Source organism: Schistocerca americana, chromosome 5 (genome assembly GCF_021461395.2).
Source record: "Schistocerca americana isolate TAMUIC-IGC-003095 chromosome 5, iqSchAmer2.1, whole genome shotgun sequence".
NCBI lineage: Eukaryota > Metazoa > Arthropoda > Insecta > Orthoptera > Acrididae > Schistocerca > Schistocerca americana.
This window is the reverse complement of record NC_060123.1, coordinates 33,037,356-33,060,240: the sequence shown is the minus strand read 5'-3', so window position 1 is coordinate 33,060,240 and position 22,885 is coordinate 33,037,356. Positions and strand designations below refer to the sequence as shown.

The 22,885-nt window shown below is 44.9% G+C and overlaps 1 protein-coding gene across 1 annotated transcript in view; it reads left to right on the top strand.

The window, feature by feature from the left end:
* Window positions 1-1,318: 1,318 nt before the first annotated feature.
* LOC124615623 overlaps window positions 1,319-22,885 on the top strand; it is a 459,371-nt gene continuing 437,804 nt past the window's right edge. Inside the window, exon 1 of the mRNA XM_047143628.1 lies at window positions 1,319-1,448. The gene's annotated coding sequence lies outside the window, so the exon portion shown is untranslated. The remainder of the gene's footprint in view (window positions 1,449-22,885) is intronic.

Below are 22,885 nucleotides of genomic sequence, written 5' to 3'. Positions count from 1 at the left end.
TGTAGTTCAGCGCCCCGTCCGCGACAGTGTGTCGCTAGTGTCGCCATAGGAGCAAGAGAGAGAGAGAGAGAGAGAGAGAGAGAGAGAGAGAGAGAGAGCCGCAGAGCGAGTGAGACCACGCAGCACTGCTCTGCGCTGGACTGTCCCGCGATCAGATCTAGCGTAAGCAAAATATTGTATTTTAGAACTCATTTTAAGTAAGGGATATTAGAGTCTCATTCTTACTGTTAGTAGTTACAAGTAAGTATTTTTTGTTATACTTCGTGCTACAATTTTTTGTATCCCTTTTCAGAGTTTAGAAGTCAGATCCTTAGTTTGCTGTTTTGTACGTATTAATTTTAACTGACCAAGTTTGGAAACTTATCAAAATAGAATTATGGTTATAAAGCTCTTTAATTCTTGCAGTCAACATTGTCAAAGAAGACAATTAACATTTTACACGTTTTTCTTTTTCGAGGAAACGATTTTTTCTGGGTTTGGTACAATATTCCGTGAGACTGCTAACCTCAAGGAATTGGTCAAATTTTTATCGCCAAGGAATGAACGGTTCTTAGTTTTAGCGAGCTTTAAAAGAGAGAAAAAGCGCTCACAAATATACGTGGAACCAAACATTGAGAGGACTTTGACCGCGTGCTTGTGCAAAAGATGATATTTCTCTCGTGGAAGACAGCTGTAAAAGTCATCCAAAGTTTTACACATAAGAAGGCGGTCCTTCAGGCGGATATGGCACTGTAGGACAGTCAGTTCTAGTTGAAGCACTTGTGAGGCGTCCTCTGCCCGAACGGAAAACGGGCGAACAAATATATCTATCGGCTGGCGGTCGGGCGGTCCGCACGGCCAGCTAAGCGCCACGGCTCGGCCACTGCAGCAACATACGAATTCGCCCGGGGCGCTGGCCGCGGGCGATCGCGGGCGCTAGCGCTCCAGGGGCGCAGTTTGGACGAGCCTGGGCTAGACTATTTCCTGAGACGTATTTAGTAAAAATATGTGCGCAAAGAGTAGCTATCACTGTTTCTTGTGTACACAGAAAACCATAAATGTCTCTCGTGGTATCTCCGAATCTATCGATAATCCGTCGTCTGGCTGAATTCTCAAGACAGGTGATACTGTCCTTGGGAGCTGTAAAGCCGAGTATTGAACTCTGAAATGGACCGGCGGTGTCGTGTGTTTACGTCGACGGTCGCGAGCTCCGCCGGGACGCGCCCGCAACAATGTGACATAACACTTTCGCCCGCGGCGCGCTGCCATTGGCCGTGACGTCACGGCGGAGGCCGAGCGCCGGCGGGCGGCGTGCGCGGAGCCTCAGTCGCTCTTCGGCGTCCGTGGAGTGCAGGCGAAGTCCGCGGCGTGCGGCTCGCGCCAGTGTGTGTGTGTTGTGTACGACTCGCGTCCTGGCGGAGGACCGCACCGGAGGAGCAACGCGTCTCTCCGCTCGTCCCCGCCGCTAGGTACGTACTGACAGCCCCGCGCAGTTCGCGTCGTCCTTCTAGGCCGGTGCTGCGTTGTTCAATTGTTGAGACGGTGTTGCGACCACGGAGTGTCTTGAGACGTCTGCTCAGCCTTCATGTAGCGTTAGAGGATTCCTGTCTGTGGTCTGCAAGTCGAGACGTCTCCACATCATCTCCTCCTTGTTGAGCCATCACTATCACAGGGAAGAACGATACGTTGCAGAAATAGTGTTAATAAAAGACATCAAAATGCACGTTATGTTACACCGAAACAAGTAATGTTTAGGGTGACCGGACGTCCGGATTAATCTGGACATGTCCTCCTTTTTAGCTCTTTGTTCGGGGTCCGGGCGGATTTTTACAGTATCCGGATTTTGCGTAATACAGTTAAATTCACAATTCGTCCCGTTCTATTACTCTTTTCTTACTTTAACTACTGGCACAGCCTTCGTGATAAACACGCACTAGGCGGTGTTAGTATGTGGCACCAAGATCGTCGATGTCATCGTTGATCGACCTATAAGCGAATGCAAATATCGATTATTTAAAATTTTCGTTTCGTATCTTTGCTTTGTATTGGCTTGGCTTCCTGTAGTGCACGTATGATTTGTGAGTGTAATTTTTAACCGAGTGACTTACGTAAAATATTTGGCTATGCATAAACGAAAGTGTATATTTTCTGATGCCCTTTCCTGCAAATATCCGGCTTTCACGAAAGGGGGAAATGCATTTGAAGCGGAATGTAAGGTATGTGGAGCTGGAACGAACGTCTCAGTGGCCAGTAAAGGTAAGAAATAACTCGACAGATTAACCGTCATGGTTTTATTTCGTTGTTTCATAGTCATTCAGTTTATTTGTATTCGGAAGGTTAAAGTACAGTTTACATATCGTCAGCTGCTTCTTGAATTGTAGATGTTGGTAGCGGTGCGTTGAATGAAGGGAGGTGAATGGTCTTACGTTTTTCGCTTTGTAAATAATTCCGTGTTGTTGACATAACAAAACAATTGACGCTACACTGTCACCACAATCAATGTTTTTAATTTTTTTTTTTTTTTATATTTCTCAGTTAACCACCACCTGACCATACGTAACAATTAACTACTAGTTTTACCGGGAATCCCCGGCAGTCACGTGACTTGTCCAAAGCTGACGGGTGGTATCCTCATCTGCAGTTGACCCGTGTGATGTGTCCTCTTTTTTCTTTCTTTGTCCTCCTTTTTGAAGCTGTTTGTCCTCCTTTTTAAACAATTGCATCTGGCCACCCTAGTAATGTTGTACTCTCGAACATTACGTATTTCAACGAGGAAATACTTCGACCGTGAAGATGTGTGCGTTCGGTTATGCCTAAGCACTTCGCAGGATTTCCCTGAAGTTGAGACTAGTTTCGTGTAAAATAAAGAAGTCTGTAATGTCAAGTAAAAGGTGTCACCTATGGAGATGCTTTGTTCCATATGCACTGATGTATACCGAAAAATGTTGGGTTTTCTTCACTAGCGCAGAGCATACGTACCTGTCTGAGACGTAGAGGTACATTCAGATATCAAACTACTAATTTAACGAGTTTTTAACGCGCCGCTTATGAGTTTTTGCGACGAGAAATATTAATGTTCATACATCACGATGGGTGTTAAATTGTCATCGGTCAGAATGATTAGCTGCGTCAAATCATTTGGATAAGTGAGATTTTGAATACAGGGAAGTTATTTTATTATTACATATTTTTACGTCCTGTAATAACATATTTTGAGTTACACGCGTCGTGCCAGTTGCGCTGACAAAGGATGATGCTGGGTTATGATATCAGTGGATGCTGCCTTGGGATTGCGATAGGCCCTCACCTGAATACCGTCTCCATTGAATAAAAAAAAATTGTGTTTATGGTAAATCATTAAATACGATGTGTGCATAAGCAGTGTTCATGAAGAGTCCTTGTGATAGTCACTAATTCCATTTATGATATCACTTCATGCTTGACATCGTATTTTCTCCATACTACACCTGAGTCAGATTTTAAATGCCACTCTCTGAATTTTTAACCTGACATATTCCTGAGTATTTGGAAAAAGTCGCTGACTAACGCGATGATGATGATAATAATAATGTCGTGTGACGAGGGCCTCCCGTCGGGCAGACCGTTCGCCTGGTGCAAGTCTTTCGATTTGACGCCACTTCGGCGACTTCCGCGTCGATGGGAATGAAATGATGATGATTAGGACAACACAACACCCCCAGTCCCTGAGCGGAGAAAATCTCCGACCCAGCCGGGAATCGAACACGGGTCCTTAGGATTGATAGTCTGTCGCGCAGACCACTCAGCTACCGGGGCCATCCGCGTTCTGCGTTTCGGTGTCTTTGTCCCGGTACCTGGCTTTTCCTCCTGGACTCTGCGGGTGAACTGCCTTCTGCTCGTCGGGCATGTTGCACAAGCACCGGCTCCGAGGAGCGCCGCTATACGCTTCGGTTGCCGCCGAAATCGCCTTGAACTCCAGAGGAGGCGGTGATAAACCAGGCCACATGCTTTTGAGCTGTTTCGCCGAGCCCCGTCTTCCAACGTCCCAGTGCTGCAGAGTGCGCCAAGGAAAAATTTCTCACGGATCTCATGCGACCTACGGTGCAAATAGCGGAAAGCGAAATACGTGTAATTAAAGGAGAAGATTGTCTCAGTGCCATATTTCTGCAATCTGCAGAATTCTGGAATGCATTCCGCCACTTGCTAAATTTTACTACAAAGAAGTGAGACGGGGAAAAAATAGACAAATATCGGTATATTAGCACATGGAGAGTGTAACAATGTTAATTTTGCTGTAATTCAACAAATTTGGTTATTTGAATGTATCTGCCCACATTGTGGCTGGAAGTGACTATTACATCTTCGTGCTTCGTGCCAGGGCATAAGAGACTCAATGCCGTTCGTTGTAATGTACGTACATGCAGTAAATCTGTCTGGTAAATCAGGGAGTGACAGTGTGAATAAACACGCTCTGCTCTTACTGCGCCGGCCGTTGGGGCCGAGCGGTTCTAGGCGCTTCAGTCTGGAACCGCGTGACCGCTACGGTCGCAGGTTCGAATCCTGCCTCGGGCATGGATGTGTGTGATGTCCTTAGGTTTAAGTAGTTCTAAGTTCTAGGGGACTGATGACCTCAGATGTTAAGTCCCATAGTGCTCAGAGCTATTTGAACCATTTTTTTTTTGCTCTTACTGCTCTTCAGGTGAGGATTTAGCGCGAGTGGTTTGCGATTACCTTACTTCCTGTGGATGATGTCTTCTGTGTGTAGGTGTGCGATATGGATGTATGGGTGAAAGTGATCGGTGTTGTGTATCGCTAAGTATGTACTGTTGTGGAGTACGGTGGAAGTGTGAAATGCAGATGGCCGTTTGTCTCGATTAACAGCAAAGTAACAGCACAGCTCAGACAAATCAACAGCTCAAAGCACTGATTCCATGTGACAGTGTGGAGATATTTGTCACAGGAATTTGGCGTGCGAAGCGAAGTAGATGTGTCGTGATGTATCATGAACTTGTGCGCCAATAACCGCGGATCAGGTTATTGATGCACATGCTCATGGTACATCACGACACATCTACTTCGCTTTCCGCGCCAAATTCCGGTGACAAAATTTTCATGCACAAGAAGAATTATATTTAAGTAATCCTGGATTAAAGGCCACCGCGTTTACATTGGCCACGAAGGTATCAGGGAAAACAGAGCAAGATTTTGAGTTACTGTGGAATCACAGTCACGTTTTCATAAATAAGAAAGCACATGAAGCATGCCTTGAATTAGCACGTGAGAGTGACATGCGGTCCTGATTCTTGGGAATTTTCCTTCAACTACAGTTCCCAGGAAATAAACAGCTTTGTTTTGAGAAACGAAATAATTACCATGAATAAAAGATGTGACGTTTATCACTGTAGTACTTTGTTTACGCGCTTTCTTTCCTTGTTTCTTTCTCAAAAACCCGGAGGCTACAATACGTTGGTAATTTCCGCTCATCATTTTAATTTTCTTGTACTGTATAAATTAATGTTGACTGCATTTTACCTATCCGATAAAATGGATGCTGTCCCAAATGTTGTGGCGACGAGACGAACTTAGTTCATGTTTTAAATTTCTCTACTTACACTGATGTACTAGATAAATCGTCATGTAGGACATTTTAGTTCTCTTTGGAGTCCTAGTTCTGTTATTGGCCAGCCACATTTTACAATTGTACCAGTTTATTCTGTTTGATTATTTGCAGTTCAACACTGTATTCTAAGACAAAGATTATTTTAGCAGCTAGTGGTTTCATGCGCTTAAGGATGGCTATGCGTCAATATGGGTAAGAGGGAGAGAGACGAACTTTCTGTTTTAATCGCTTTGTATATATTTTAAATATTTTAATCAGTTTCATCTAAGATAGTAGGTGCAAGAGCTCTAATCATCTGTCTGTTGAATAGACTAAACAAACAAACGTATCAGTAGCAATATCAAGACCAAAATTGTTCGCCGAACAGGGAGTCGAACCAAGAATCTTGTGTTTCGCGAACAATTCTTTTACCGACTGAGTTATCCAGATACGACTAACCAGCCGCCGCCATAGCCTCTGGTACATAAGTATCTCGCTGGTAGCCTACTTACCAGGCTTCACAGACGCTCTCCCGCCTCCTTTGCCCTTCTAGCACAGCTAGAAAAGTAATTTGCGGGGAAGTGGCTAAGTGCTGTTATCAGAAGGAATCTTCCGCTTCAATTTTGCACTCTGCAGCGTAGTGTGCGCTGTTTGTGAAACGGTCCGGCGCGGATTTTTAAACTGTAGGGAAGTTTCAGAATTGCAGAGCGCATTTATTCTAGAAAATTTCATATAATCTATAGTTGATATTTAGATATCCTTGCTGAGGCTGCTGATGACGACGAAGGGCTTGGAGAGGCTAAACATTTGTGGTCATCAGCTTCTTATTCAAACCCCCCGCCCCCCTCCCCCCCTCCATCCTTCCCAGGACAGACTCTGTGTACTCCACCTCACTGCGTCTGGAATGCAAGTGTGAGAACGTTTTCTAAATGTTTGCGTAGTGTGTATATGAGACAGAACGTGGGTATCAGTCCAGTATTTGTCTAGTGATATGTGGGAAACCCTCTGAACACCACATGCAGGCTGGCCAGCTTGCTAGCCCTCCTCATTAATGCACGAAGCGGATCCGTTCCGGATCAGGCTCACCTCCTCGTGTCCGAAAACTGCGCGTTAACGCGCTTGTCTATATAAAAATAACTGAACTCCTCCCGTTAAGGCCATGAAGGCCCAACGGAACCGACCGGCCGCCGTGTCTGCCTCAGCCCACAGGCGTCAGTGGATGCGGATATGGAGAGGCATATGGTCAGCACACCGCTCTCCCGTCCATGTCAGTTTACGAGACCGGAGTTTGTCTAATTGGCTGGTTAGATATCTCTGATCTCTTGTTGCTATGAACTGCTGCTGGTATCATGAGCATGATTTTTCTATTACTGAATTTATTTATTTGTTTATTGATGACAAGATTAGGCTCTTAAGACCCTGTCTTAGATCTGATCAGGTCGGTGTATGGTCCGTACACAGCATAAAAGTTTCTCTACAGATCCAATACGTGTTCAAAATTGTACTGAAATCTCAGTCGAAGCTTGGTAGGTGTGTGTGGAAGGTACACTACGGCCCCTTAAAATTGCTACACCAAGAAGAAATGCAGATGATAAACAGGTTTCATCGGAGAAACGTATTATACTAGAACTGACATGTGATTCCATTTTCACACAGTTTGGGTGCATAGAAATCAGTACCCAGAACAACCACCTCTGGCCGTAATAAAGGCCTTGATTCGCCTGGGCATTGAGTCAAACAGAGCTTGGATGGCGTTTACAGGTACAGCTGTCCATGCAGCTTCAACACCATACCACAGTTCATCAAGAGTAGTGACTGGCGTATTGAGCCAGTTGATCGGCCACCATTGACCAGACGTTTTCAATTGGTTAGAGATCTGGAGAATGTGCTGGCCAGGGTAGCCGTCGAATATTTTCTGTATCCAGAAAGGCCCGTACAGGGCCTGCAACATGCAGTCGTGCATTATCCTGCTGAAATGTAGGGTTTCGGAAGGATCGAATGAAGGGTAGAGCCACGGGTCGTAACACATCTGAAATGTAACGTCCACTGTTCAAAGTGGCGTCAATGCGAACAAGAGGTGACCGAGACGTGTAACCAAAGGCACCCCATACCATCACGCCAGGTGATACACCAGTGTGGCAATGACGAATACACGCTTCCAATGTGCGTTCACTGCGATGTCGCCAAACACGGATGTGACCATCATGATGCTGTAAACAGAACCTGGATTCATCCGAAAAAATGACGTTTTGCCATTCGTGCACCCAGGTTAGTCGTTGAGTATACCATCGCAGGCGCTCCTGTCTGTGATGCAGCGTCAAGAGTAACCGCAGCCACGGATGGTCCGTGCTGCCGCAAACGTAGTCGGATTGTTCGTGCAGATGGTTGTTGTCTTGCAAACGTCCCCATCTGATGACTCAGGGATGGAGAGGTGGCTGCACGATCCGTTACAGACATGCGGATAAGATGCCTGTCATCTCGACTGCTAGTGATACGAGGCCGTTGGGATCCAGCACGGCGTTCTGTATTACCCTCCTGAACCCACCGATTCTATATTCTGCTAACAGTCATTGGATCTCGACCAACGCGAGCATCAGTGTCGCGATACGATAAACCGCAATCGCGATAGACTACAATCCGACCTTTATCAAAGTCGGAAACGTGATGGTACGCATTTCTCCTCCTTACTAGAGGCATCACAACAACGTTTCAACGCCGGTCAACTGCTGTTTGTGTATGAGAAATCTGTTCGAAACTTTCCTTATGTCAGGACGTTGTAGGTGTCGCCAATCTTGTGTGAATGCTCTGAAAAGCTAATCATTTGCATACCACAGCATCTTACTCCTGTCGGTTAAATTTCGCGTCTGTAGCACGTCATCTTCGTGGTGTGGCAATTTTAATGACCAGTAGTGTATATGCTCCATCCGTGTTCGGTCCAATGCGGCCTTCCTCCGCATTACGCGATAGGCCGTGCTGCTGACAATGTTCCGCGCTGGCAGCAGTGCCACAGAGTTGCAACCTGCGGCAGTGGAGCTGCGCGCTGCAGCAGACAGGGCAGCACGCGGGCGAGGCGGTGGTGGCGGCAACAATGGCCTTCCGGCGGAGGAGGCGCGCGTGTGACGGTCACGCTACGCTCACGCGCCGCCGCCGCCGCCGCCGCCGCCGCCGCCCTGGCGAACACCCGGCCCTGTTCCCTCTCCGCTCTCTATACGGCCCCTGCGAAACCACGTTAGCCGGCCGAAGTGGCCGTGCGGTTAAAGGCGCTGCAGTCTGGAACCGCAAGACCGCTACGGTCGCAGGTTCGAATCCTGCCTCGGGCATGGATGCTTGTGATGTCCTTAGGTTAGTTAGGTTTAACTAGTTATAAGTTCTAGGGGACTAATGACCTCAGCAGTTGAGTCCCATAGTGCTCAGAGCCATTTGAACCATTTGAAACCACGTTACCTCTCACTGCTGCCTTTCCACTTGGGTGGCAGGGCGAGAGATACGATCCTTTTGGCCAGAATACGCGTCGAAAGCCGGGCTCCAGTCCCGACTCTGTACAGATCGAAGGGGCAAATGGTGCGATGTTGTTGTTGTTGTTGTGGTGGTGGTCTTCAGTCCTGAGACTGGTTTGATGCAGCTCTCCATGCTACTCTATCCTGTGCAAGCTTCCTCATCTCCCAGTACCTACTGCAGCCTACATCCTTCTGAATCTGCTTGGTATACTCATCTCTTGGTCTCCCTCTACGATTTTTACCCTCCATGCTGCCCTCCAATACTAAATTGGTGATCCCTTGATGCCTCAGAACATGTCCTACCAACCGATCCCTTCTTCTAGTCAAGTTGTGCCACAAACTTCTCTTTTCCGCAATCCTATTCAATACTTCCTCATTAGTTATGTGATATACCCATCTACTCTTCAGCATTCTTCTGTAGCACCACATTTCAAAAGCTCCTATTCTCTTCTTGTCCAAACTATTTACCGTCCATGTTTCACTTCCATACATGGCTACACTCCATACAAATACTTTCAGAAATGACTTCCTGACACTTAAATCTATACTCGATGTTAACAAATTTCTCTTCTTCAGAAACGCTTTCTTGCTATTGCCAGTCTACATTTTATATCCTCTCTACTTCGACCATCATCAGTTATTTTGCTCCCCAAGTAGCAAAACTCCTTTACTACTTTAAGTGTCTCATTTCCTAATCTAATACCCTCAGCATCTCCCGACTTCGTTCGACTACATTCCATTATCCTCGTTTTGCTTTTGTTGATGTTCATCTTATATTCTCCTTTCAAGTGGCTATCCATTCCGTTCAACTGCTCTTCCAAGTCCTTTGCTATCTCTGACAGAATTACAATGTCATCGGCGAACCTCAAGGTTTTTATTTCTTCTCCATGGATTTTAATACCTACTCCGAATTTTTCTTTTGTTTCCTTTACTGCTTGCTCAATATACAGATTGAATAACATCGGTGAAAGGCTACAACCCTATCTCACTCCCTTCCCAACCACTGCTTCCCTTCCATGCCCTTCGACTCTTATAACTGCCATCTGGTTTCCGTACAAATTGTAAATAGCCTTTCGCTCCCTGTATTTTACCCCTGCCACCTTCAGAATTTGAAACAGAGTATTCCAGTTAACATTGTCAAATGCTTTCTCTAAGTCCACAAATGCTAGAAACGTAGGATTGCCTTTCCTTAATCTAGCTTCCAAGATAAGTCGTAGGGTCAGTATTGCGTCACGTGTTCTAATATTTCTACCGAATCCAAACTGATCTTCCCCGAGGTCGGCTTCTACTAGTTTTTCCATGGTGACGATATGGGACTCGTATTCGGGAGGAGTAGAGTTAGAATGTCCGTGCGGCCATACTGATGTAGGTTGTACATTACGGGTGCACACAGCGGGAGATGCGGCTGAGGGGGGTAGCTGTCCCGTTTAGTGCGATCGTCTGAGACCCAACTCGCTTTATTTGTTCATGAGACCCAGAGAATATTAGATACAGGCTCCCAGGTAGATGCCATTTTCCTTGACTTCCGGAAGGCGTTCGATACATTTCCGCACTGTCGCGTGATAAACAAAGTAAGAGCCTACGGAATATCAGACCAGCTGGGTGGCTGGATTGAAGAGTTTTTAGCAAACAGAACACAGCATATTGTTCTCAATGGAGAGACGTCTACAGACGTTAAAGTAACCTCTGACGTGCCACAGGGGAGTGTTATGGGACCATTGCTTTTCACAATATATACATGAATGACCTAGTAGATAGTGTCGGAAGTTGCATTCGGCTTTTCGCGAATGATGCTGTAGTATACAGAGAAGTTGCAGCATTAGAAAATTGCAGCGAAATGCAGGAATATCTGCAGCGGTTGGCACTTGGCGCAGGGAGTGGCAACTGACCCTTAACATAGACAAATGTAATGTATTGCGAATACGTAGAAAGAAGGATTCTTTATTGTACGATTATATGATAGCGGAACAAACACTGGTAGCAGTTACTTCTGTAAAATATCTGGGAGTATGCGTACGGAACGATTTCGAGTGGAATGATCATATCAAATTAATTGTTGGTAACGCGGGTGCCAAGTTGAGTTTCATTGGGAGAGTCTTTAGAAAATGTGGTCCATCAACAAAGGAGGTGGCTTACGAAACACTCGTTCGACCTATACTTGAGTATTGCTCATCAGTGTGGGATCCGTACCATGTTGGGTTGACAGAGGAGATAAAGAAGATCCAAAGAAGAGCGGCGCGTTTCGTCACAGGGTTATTTGGTAAGCGTGATAGCGTTACGGAGATGTTTAGCAAACTCAAGTGGCAGACTCTGCAAGAGAGGCGCTCTGCGTCGCGGTCTAGCTTGCTGTCCAGGTTTCGAGAGAGTGCGTTTCTGGATGAGGTATCAAATATATTGCTTCCCCCTACTTATACCTCCCGAGGAGATCACGAATGTAAAATTAGAGAGATTAGAGCGCGCACGGAGTCTTTCCGGCAGTCGTTCTTCCCGCGAATCGTACGCGACTGGAACAGGAAAGGGAGGTAATGACAGTGGCATGTAAAGTGCCCTCCGCCACACCCCATTGGGTGGCTTGCGGAGTATAAATGTACATGTAGATGTAGATGTGTAGCTGTCCCCTCCCCCACCCCCCTCCTCCATAGACAAGCAAAGATGATGTTCACAAACTGAACTCGCATCCTGCCCTGCTCAGTACGAGTATGAGGAAAGGAATACAATCTAGTGGTTATGGACAAGTGGACTGGCAGAAAGTGTACGCAGGACCGTTTGTCATGAACCCTAAAACTATGTCGCCATTCGCAGCCACAATATGAGTCTCCCTGCCTTAGCGAATACACTCACCGCCCCACAACCCTCGGCTCCGTAGTTCAGAGCTAGATTTGTTGTTCACCAGTACGGTTATGAAACAAGACCTCGTCAGCGTTTCTCTTCCTCTCCTACTATAACTTGACCGCAGTTCTTCCTCTCATGATGTGGTCGAGATAATTTTCAATCTTCCAGCTTTCTCCCGAAGTGGATGGCACTTAATAAAAATTGAAGGAAACGATTGGCCAAATGATGTATGCGCAGCGTAGCTCATTAGTAAAAGAGAACGAAAAGAGGTTGGAGGTATTGGGTATGGAGGGAGCTACAGCTGGGAAAGCAGGGTGAAGAAGAAGAAGAAGACGTAGGGAAGAACTGAGAGAACAGAAAATGAAGTGAAGGATAGTAAAATGAAGAAAAACTGACTACGCCACATCTTGAGAAGACAGTTTTTATTCCAACAAGGAGTAAAATGGGGTGCGAGAAGAAGGAGAAAGTTGGGTACATATTGCGTAAAAGCTTTGAGATAGTCGTATATCGCACTTATATTACACTCTGACCTTAACCAAATAGTTTGGACTCATGCTTAACACTATTAAATTGAACAATAAACTTTGTTTGAACAGTATTTTGTTGCTTTGAAAATGGCGTGAGAGTGAATGAAACAAAATAAATATTGTGTTCAAGACGAGAGTTTTAAAAGTGAAGAAGAACTAACGGATAGTGTTAGGCAGCAATGTGATGGCAATGGAAATGCCGTGTGGCGAGGACCTCCCGTCGGGTACACCGTTCGCCTGGTGCAAGTCTTTAGAGTTGATGCCACGTCGGCGACTTGCCTGTCGATGGGGATGAAATGATGATGATTAGGACAACACAACACCCAGTCCATGAGCGGAGAAAATCTCCGACCCAGCCGGGAATCGAAGCCGGGCCCCTTAGGATTGACAGTCTGTGGTGATGAAATGATGATGATTAGGACAACACAACACCCAGTCCCTGAGCGGAGAAAATCTCCGACCCAGCCGGGAACGGAACTCGGGCCCTTAGAATTGACAGTCTGTCGCGCTGACCACTCAGCTACCGGGGGCGGACGACGTCATAGTCATTCGGCGTCTACGTGACGAACAAGGGAAGTAGGCTGTGAGCTTCTCTTCCTACCAAATCCTGAAGTTGGCCTCAAGTATGAGGCTGATTTCAGCTCCAGAGTGGTTTTCCAGGCTTGGCCCTATTGCAGGTGGTACGCCTTTGCCTTCAACTGACCCTTGAATGGACTAGTCGATTCCCTTATATGGAAACCTTCAGTTTATTGTGGATTCCCAGCCACAGAGCAGCTCGGCATTTTTCACAAATTCAGTCCAGTGCCTGAGGCGAAAGGAGAGACGACTGACAGTGAATGGATTGGCCTGTGAACGTATAGACTCGTAGCCCATTGAGCCATTCGGTCAATGTTTTTCCACCCTGAACACTGAACTGCTGAAGCGCTCGGCGTAATCACCCACACAGTACAGAGGTACCTCTGATGTACCAGCCAGAGACTGTTTGAAAGAAATGCTACAACCCAATTTGGACCGTGACAGTAGAGTGAGGATTGACGCACGTACCCACTGTGCTGAGTTATAGATACAGATATTTATTCAGTCGTGTCATGAGTACGGCACTGACCGTGTTACGAACAGAAAGAGTATTTTTAGATGTCCTGAGGACGCGCTCTGGCCGGCGGAACAGAGCCCACTTCGGCTGAGACCCCTCCTCGGCCGTTCCAGTCTGGTGGCGACGCGTGCTCCAGAGCTGCCCCCTGCCACGCACCTGGGCTGCCCACCTGCTTCGTCCTGTGCCCTTGATGGCACGCGTCCAGCAGCCTGCCGTAGCGTCGCCGTTGTCGCACTCCCTTCCAGCCTAGCCGTTACTGTCACTAAGTACTCCCCTAACATACAACTGTCCATCCGCTTTCTGTGCCCTAGGGTCAAGGAAGGGAACGAAGGTAGCGATTAGCGACCCGTTGATGTCATTAGAGGCGGAGGGCCGACTAAGTTCGGGAAGGATAGGAAAGGAAAACGGTTGCCACGTTCCTCAGTTATATGGTTCAGCCACACGTCACGCAAATGGTGTCGTTGGCAGTATCCCTTTCTCATCACTAAATCTGTTAATGAAAAACGGCAGCAAAATACTAGGAAACTGAATTACAGACCATTTTAACACTCTAATACCTGAACAAATTTATTCATGGAAGAAAAAAGTCAGAAATTATGTCGCTATAGAAGTACCCGAAACACTCAGGACATGGCAGCACTTGTCAGAAACGTTGGTGGCTTCGTGTAGAACCACACAATTATTAGAGTCGCACTGGTATGATGTGAATTCGTGACGCCTGGTCTTGAGGGGTTAACTTCTGTACACAGCTACACGCACTTGAATATGTTACGTAAAATGCGATATATTAGAATAGGATCACTGCGCTTTCCTAGTGCAGTACGCCCATTGCGTGTAAGATTGTGACACTGTTGAAGGGACCGCCACGGCAAACACCTGAAACGATTTAGGAAAAGTTAAATCGGGTCGGCCGACGAGAGAACAGTCCAGGACTATAAGCAGGGCAACCTAGTTCGGTGTGGTAGGTCTAAATGCGATACTTCAGTCTTTTATCTATACATATTACACTTGTGTTCATTTATAGACAGTTGAATTACTGCTGTTTTCTTCATTTCAAATTGTTAACTTCTTCATTAAAAAAATAGAATAGGATCACTGCATTTTTCTAGTGCAGTACGCCTATTGCCTGTAAGATTGTGACACTCTTGAAGAGACCACCACGGCAAACACCTGAACGATTTACGGAGAACAGTCCAGGACTATAAGCAGAGCAACCTAGTTCGGTGTGGTAGATCTAAATACGATACTTCAGTCTTTTACCTAAACATATTACACTTGTGTTCATTTGTAGGCAGTCGAATTACTGCTGTTTTCTTCATTTCAAATTGTTAACTTCTTCATTAAAAAAAAAAATCTGCCAGCTATGACTCTTCTCTTAGAGGCTTGTGTGCGGCTGATCCCGGCGGAGGTTCGAGTCCTCCCTCGGGCATGTGTGTGTGTGTTTGTCTTTAGGATAATTTAGATTAAGTAGTGTGTAAGGACTGCTGACCTTAGCAGTTAAGTCCCGTAAGATTTCACACAGATTTGAACATTTCGTAGAGGCTTACTTGTGTTGGAAACATAATTATAGATAACGTGGATCAATTACTTAAGAACTTTTTTTAATTTCCATTAACCACTTTTCGAGCTTTTTCAGGCTTATCTTCAGGGGAAGCATGCGGAAGTGACGAATTTCATCATTTTATTTTCAACACCATTTACCACTTGACTAAAATACAAAGCGATACATTAAAGTGTTTTCTGTCTTCTTGTCACAGAGGAACATCCTCCAGCACCCGGCATCGCGTTACAAACATAAACGTCACTTGTATGACCTTCATCTGAAGATGAACCTGGACAGGCTCGAAAACCAATTACTGGCAATACATTTCATAAGTAATTTGTGGCAGATATCTTCGTTTACATATCGAGTAATATACAGCTGCGGTAGTCTACAATATCTACACTGCACAAGGTTAATCTGTAACTTGTGTTCGTTTGCATGTCCGTCGACGGGAAAGTTCCAAAGATGATTTAATGTAATCCTCTGTCGTTGACTTCGATAACTCGAGTTATTACTGAATTCGTTCGAGTATATAGATAGCTTAGTGAGCTGAACTTGTTAACCAGTCTAGAATTCGTTTTGATAACTTTCAGAGTATGAGACTATATATTTGAACGTGCCAATTCCTTGTAACCGATCTTTATCGCCAACCTATATTACTTTCTTAGCCTGATGACACCAGTTGCTGGTCACACTTGCTACTTCCCCTTTGATCGGCATTGCGAATGAGATTTCTGTCTCAGTGACATCAAATATAACTAACACTAATGGATCTTTCCTCACATTGGTGCATATACGTGTATTATGTAAGAGAGCCATTTCTTGGTATTGCAGTGGAAACAGGATGTTATTAAACTTCATTTGTTGATACTGTCTCCAAATACATAAAGACTGGTTCAAAAAAAAAAAAAAGGTTCAAATGGCTCTGAGCACTATGGGACTTAACTTCTGAGGTCATCAGTCACCTAGAACTTAGAACTACTTAAACCTAACTCACCTAATGACATCACACACATACATGCCCGAGACAGGATTCGAACCTGCGACCGTAGCGGTCGCGCGCCTCCAGACTGTGGCGCCTAGAGCCGCTCGGACACTCCGGCCGCCCATAAAGACTGGTTCAGCGCATTTTTAATCTCTTGTTTTGTATTTGGACGGGCTTCATACTTCCGTGCCTACGTATCTGTATACTGTGCTTCTGAACTTTGCAGAGAATATTATCGCTTACACGTTTCATTTTTACGCTCCTGTGCAACATAGCTACATAAGAACGCGCTCACTCAACATCGCTGTGATGGCAAGAGGCCGCTCTTCGTGGCACCCATAACTCACCTACAAAGTGAGGCAGCAGCGTTCAGTTGGATTGGGGTCAAGTGATCGGGAAAGAGGGGCGGAGGTGGGGGGGGGGGGGGGGGAGGCAGAGGACAACACAACACAAGCATCCTCATGACCGTAAAGTCTTCTTCATATCATTGTGACGTAATTTGAGAGTGAATTGGCGATTCCTTGTGGCTTGATGAAACTACACATCACTTATCCGTTGTCGTTAGTCATGCACCCGTATTAATCTCCGTGTCCATGTACTGTGATATCACCTACGGCACATAACTTGACGGCACCTTTTGTATAGCATAACGAAGAAGTGTTTCGAATGGAATGACAGCATACCTGCTGTGCAGTATTGCCTAGGCGAGAGATTTGCTGTACACTGGCCCGTCTAATCAGCTGTGACAATAAGCGAGAGTCGGCAGAGACCTCTTTCGTCTATACGGCATCTGTTTCTGGCACAAAAACACAATGACTGTATGATCTCGGATACGGTGAATTACCTCTTCAATTATCTGTTGTCACACGAGTTCCCTCCCTCCCTCCCTGTCCCCAACACAGCGCTACTTCTCATTCAGTTGCTCATCAGTGAATTTGCAATACATCATAACGATTTTCAGTTAAACATTTTCATAGTTGCTATCGAACACAAAAGAGGGAATAGTGTAACGTTATATAAACGTGTAGAGATGGTGCTCTGTAATGCAGTTACGAGTTTCGTGAAAGAAGGGCAAACAGGCAGTACTGCTAATGTCGCGCTTCCTTGGTTGCCACTACCACGATATCAGCGCTAGTTGTAGCTTAATGTTTCGGCTCGGGTTACGTGAACAATGTACTAAACTGAAAAGGCCGAATGTATTAATGAAGTACCTCCGTCTTCAGAATTTACCTAGCGTTCGCCGGCCGCTATGGCCGAGCGGTTCTAGGCGCTTCTGTCCGGAACCGCGCTGCTGCTACGGTCGCAGGTTCGAAACCTGCCTCGGGCCTGGCTGTGTGTGATGTCCTTCGGTTAGTTAGGTTTAAGTAGTGCTAAGTCTAGGGGACTGATGACCTTAAATGTTAAGTCCTATAGTGCTTAGAGCCATTTATTTAGCGTTCCTAGTCGAAGGGGAATACGCCATTTAATGCTTGGTACTGCTTTTCACGAATGTGCTGTCGTTACCCGTAGTCAACGAAGCCTGATCAGCAGGACGTGTATTGTGAAGGAATGCGCTGCAGTCATTGAGCAATGTAGAGGAAATAAGAGGGTTATTCGGAAAGTAAGGAACGATCGGTCGCGAAATGGAAACCACAGTGAAAATCCGATGCAGTTTTGCACAAGTATGTTGGGCAGTGTCTCTAGTATGCCCGTCGATCGCGTTACATCGTTCTTTTTAGTTCTGAGCACACAGGGAGCACACAAAGATACCTAGAACAATAGTGTCTCCCGCCAAGTATGAGGTCGTGGTGAGAAATTTCGCCTGAATTATGCAGCCAACATTACATAACTGTCGTGCGTTTTCTTCTTCACGACAATTGTCAGCCGCATTATGCAGGGGCAATGAAGATGCTCCTGTATCGTTTTCAATTGGAAATGTTTGATTAGCCACAATACAGCCCGTAATTGTCTCCCTCTGAGTTTCATCTCTGCTCACATGAACCGCTCGCTATGAAGACAACGTTTTGGCACAGACAACGAGCTGTATGCCAGCGTAGAGAATTGGCGGAAAGCACTGGCGGTTGCCTCCTATAACGAGGGTATTGGAAAGTTGGTACAACGCTACGACAAACGTCTCAGTCAGATCGGCGACTGTGGAGATAAGTGGCTGGAAGTTGTAGCTAACTTGCAAATAAAACGATTTTGATTTTCACTGTGGTTTCCATTTCACGACCTATCGTTCCTTACTTTCCGAATAGCCCTCCTATAAGGGGCAGTCAAACGAAAAGAAATCAAATGGCTCCAAGCACTATGGGACTTAACATCTGAGGTCATCAGTCCCCTAGACTTAGAACTACTTAAACCTAACTAACCTAAGGACATTATACACATCCATGTCCCAGGCAGGATTCGAACCTGCGACCTCAGCAGCCTCGTTGTTCCAGACTGAAGCGCTTAGAACCGCGCTGCCACCGCGGCCGGCAAACGAATGTCTTTCTTCAGGATCCCAAAACTATAGAAACCACATGGGGAGAGATCGCAGCTGTATGGAGAATGTATAAGGGTTATGTAGTGCTTATTCAAAACAAGCCTCGTCAACATGATGGCGCCCACACATCCCCCATACAGTCCCTATCTCTCCCCATGACATATTCATATTTTCCATATTTTTGGTGCCCTAAAGAAAGATATTCGTGGTCGTCGATATGCTTCGGACGAAGAGGTTCTCACCATTCGCCACCGCAACCTTTTTTCCATGATGGCATTGATCATCCTGTCACACAGTCGGATAAATTTATTAACAGTTATGGAGATTACTTTTGAAATGATGAACAGTTTACTTACTTTTTCCCATATGTCTCGTTTTCATTTGTCTGTCCATTGTATGCTGCCTGATGGAGCAATAAACCATTAAATCTTGACCGAATGCGTGACTAAAAGCTACTTCTGTCGATATCGAAACTTCCTGTCAGTGCACGAATTACTAAAACTGATCTAGAACTTCTTTGCAATTGATTTGTTTGCTGTTCCTGTAGCTTTTCATTTGCTTTCAGCAAATACAGCCTAAAGAAGACTTGAGCGTGTAGAGAAGTGTTTAACATTCTCCAACTGTGACTTATGTTTCTAACCGATCAGGCGAATATCAGCGTCGTCGTGTTAGCAGGCCGCTACCACGGCTTGAAAGAACACGCTGTCATCGTCCAGTGGATGTATGCTGGCACGGGCGATTAAGTCTAGGCGGCCGAGCAAATAAACGCAACGCCGCTCAGTAGTTCTCATTCATCATCGTCTCTCTCGCTGAAACGTTTGCCCATACATTACAGAAATTCATCTCTATCAAAGGGAATATCGCCTTCTTTTATTTAATAGATACTTCCTCTCGATTATGTTCATCCGTTTCTTCATCCGACGAGTATTGTAAGCTCAGAATGACAGACAGTTACAGAACATTCGGTTTCAATTTCCGTTCGAACAATGCTATGTTGTTACCATAATTGATCTGTACTTTAGACTTCAGGCTATTCTAGAATGACATACTCTTTACATTTTCTTTCTTTCCTTCTATTTTTCCAAATAATTTGCCTCACTGTGGTGATTAATGGGACTAAACACCGACTGGTGTGAATTCAGTGCATCTTCGTTTATTACCTTATGAGTTCCTACTGCCTGTATTGGGAGTAATATTATGACCACACTCAATGTGTACATATGGGTTAAATATAAAGAAATTAGGACATAAGATCAGCAAGCTCGCAACGCGGTGATACCTTCCATCATAAAGAAAAATAAGTCTTTCTCTAACGCTGTTTCGTCTGCAGGTGGCGGAGAAATTCTCAACAAGCAACTTATTTCACTTTCAGTTGCTGATTCCCCAACAGACTTGGATTAGATTGAGTATTATCCAGTTTGCTGACACGGTTCTCCCAAACAGACTGGGTGTATCACTTTCCACGGAAACCTGGACGACTACTGTGCAATTAAAACTGCACTATTAACTGAAACAGTCTCTCAACTTTCAAGTCACTTCTGTAACCAGAATCCATCTGAAGATGAATTATATTTTATTTCGAAACCGGTTGTGTGTGACATGCTACATAAGGCTTTTAATTAACATAATCAACACAATTTATTTTCTTCATACCTTTCAATAATTTGTTCTACTTTTCTCCTCATTTAAAATTCAGTTGTGAAATACAGTTCACTTAAGTCTTGAATGTACAGGGTGTCCGAGGAGGCATGGTTGATACACAGGGATATGATAGGAACGGTCATTCGAGGTAAAAAAGTCTATCGAACATGGGCTCCAAAATGTGTGCCTTAAGGAAAGCTATTAGGAGCTGTCCATCTTCGCTACTGTGAAACAGATCTCTTCTTCTGAACAAGTGCTCATAGCTCTTAAACTATGGAGTTCAGAGCCCATGTTTACTAGACATTTTTGCTTCGAATGATCGTTCGTGCCTGAGTACTGACCATTCTTCCCTGGACATCCTGTTTGAGTCCATCGCTTGATACTATTCACTGTCATCTTTAATTGTGTGTTGGCGTGTGACATTACTTAACATCTGTCGAAAGCCATCGGCTTGTTTCTGAATCAGTAGTAATTACTTTGCTTCACTGGAAAATTTTGGAAACATTTTGTTGTCCACTCTACGCAGTGTTTAACAGGATACATTGAAAGATTTTGAGAATTTTTGCTGATTTTCGTCTTCCGAAAGAAATACACAGACAGTTAGTAAACAAATGTTTCATTTAACTGTTCAATTACCAGTTCTGTCTTCTGACAAGAAAAGCGTCTCATGGCCATTCCAGGTGACAAATTCTGTGTCTTGTAACTTGCATATGTTCTTATCCGGAACTTTTTGATGGAGGAATTCTGTGTATTCCACACTACAAATTTACAGAGCTCAACAGGACAAGAGTCAGTTGTACGACCGTATTCAAAAGGATAAAAATCACTTTGCAACCGGACGTTACCAGTTGAAACAAAGAGCACTGTGGATAAATCGGATGTTCTGTAAATTGTTCTCAAAACTTAGTTACGCTAAGCGGTGACAGGCAGCGGCCTCTCTACACCTCGGACATACAAAATGCACAAAACGTGGGACGCAAATGGCAGCGTCAGGAGTTACGAGACAGTCTTATGCAAATTCTGAAGTTCTCATTGGTATTTACTTGTTACCTTATGCAAATTTCAACATGCTATAGTAAGCACAACTGGCAACCGTAAAGCGTTGTTCGGGGCGACACAAGCACAAAGAAAATGTTGCATGTTAACGTGGTCGTGGCGCAGAGGCAATCACGAAATTTAATGCCCCGCAGTCCCGTTACTCAAGCTGAAACCGTTAAATACAGCCAGATTAGAACACGTTGCGTAAAAAGAATAAATACTACACCCACATCCGTTGCCTTAAGCTTGTTCTTAAGTATAGCGCTGCTGAAATGCTTCTCTCTTTGATCTCTGCAAAACAGAGCTATACTTGTGTCTGAGTGTTTGTAGAAGTTCCTTCCTAATAAATAATCTCCAGTCAAATTTATCGCTCAATCTCTCCCTAAAGGTTACGTATACTGGTAATTATGATTGGTATTTCAAAGCGTCAATCGAGTTTCACCCATTACGATTTTAAAAAAGGACCACTATCACAATAACCTTTTTCTAAACTGATCGTAGGTGATTAACGTTATATATATATATATGAATCCAACTGTAATCAGTTATTTTACTGTCTTTATTTATTGATTTCGTAAAATAGTACAATTCTATCTGCAACTCAAAACATTTGTTTCTAAGAGTAATGGAAATCCAGATGTGAAATGCAGGGAATGCGTTAGAGAGAGAAAAAAAAACCATGGGTGAGGTACTACAATGGGACACAGCGCATAATTCGCCACGCTAGACTGAAGTACGTACATCAAAATCAAGATTCGGTACCCAAAAGTATCATACGAGATGCATTCGACACATGTGAGGAATGATGAATTCGGAGGCGGCAAGATCCGTCGTGTAGGAAGATGCCCTTCTCTATGCTGAACGGTCGGCATGTCTGATTACTGTGTAAGACTCAAGAGGCGGATTCGTTTGACCACAACACCATAGAACTGGCGTTAAACGGAGAACCAGAATGAGATACAGTCTCTGAAAAGTAGGTGTGACGCACTATAAAGGAGAAAAAACGGTTCAGCTTTCCGAAGCTGATTTTTAAGCCCAGGAGAGATGTGTGTTGATCATATACTTTTCCTGTCATATTATCCAGTAACACTTCAAAAGACGAGTGAGCAGTGGGTGGTCGCTCGTCTATCGCTGCATATATCGATAGCTTTTTTCTCTCTAGAGAAACACGAAATATTGAGAACTCTAAACTGGTCAAGAATTACTATCATGAAAGTCATGTTTGAAAGCGTATAGCAAATAACTGAGTAAATAGGTGACTTATGTATGTCCACAAATTGTCAACATGTCATGCTGTAAAACAGAGTGCACAATAAGTCCTTGAAATCGTTCTTCAATATTTTTGTCCTTTTCCACATTGCTGGCCATTAAAATTGCAAGACGATGAGGCTGGTATGCAAAAAATGTGAAATTGGCCTGAAATATGCTACATGTTTGTAAATGGAAATCACCGTACAACTACGTCACGTAATTGTAAGTCAGCATTTGGACTCGTTTATAGCAAAACAAGCAGCCACAAGGGCAGTGTGACGATGTCTGGAGCAGAACGAAGCGGCAGCACGGCGCCTGCTATTACGACTTCCGTTGACACGGGAGCACAGAGTCGCACCCACAGTGGTGCGCCCGGCGAATACACTGCACGCAGGAGAGGCACCACGTCGTTTCACCAGATCACCAGACGAGTCCCGGTTCTCCATGCAGCATC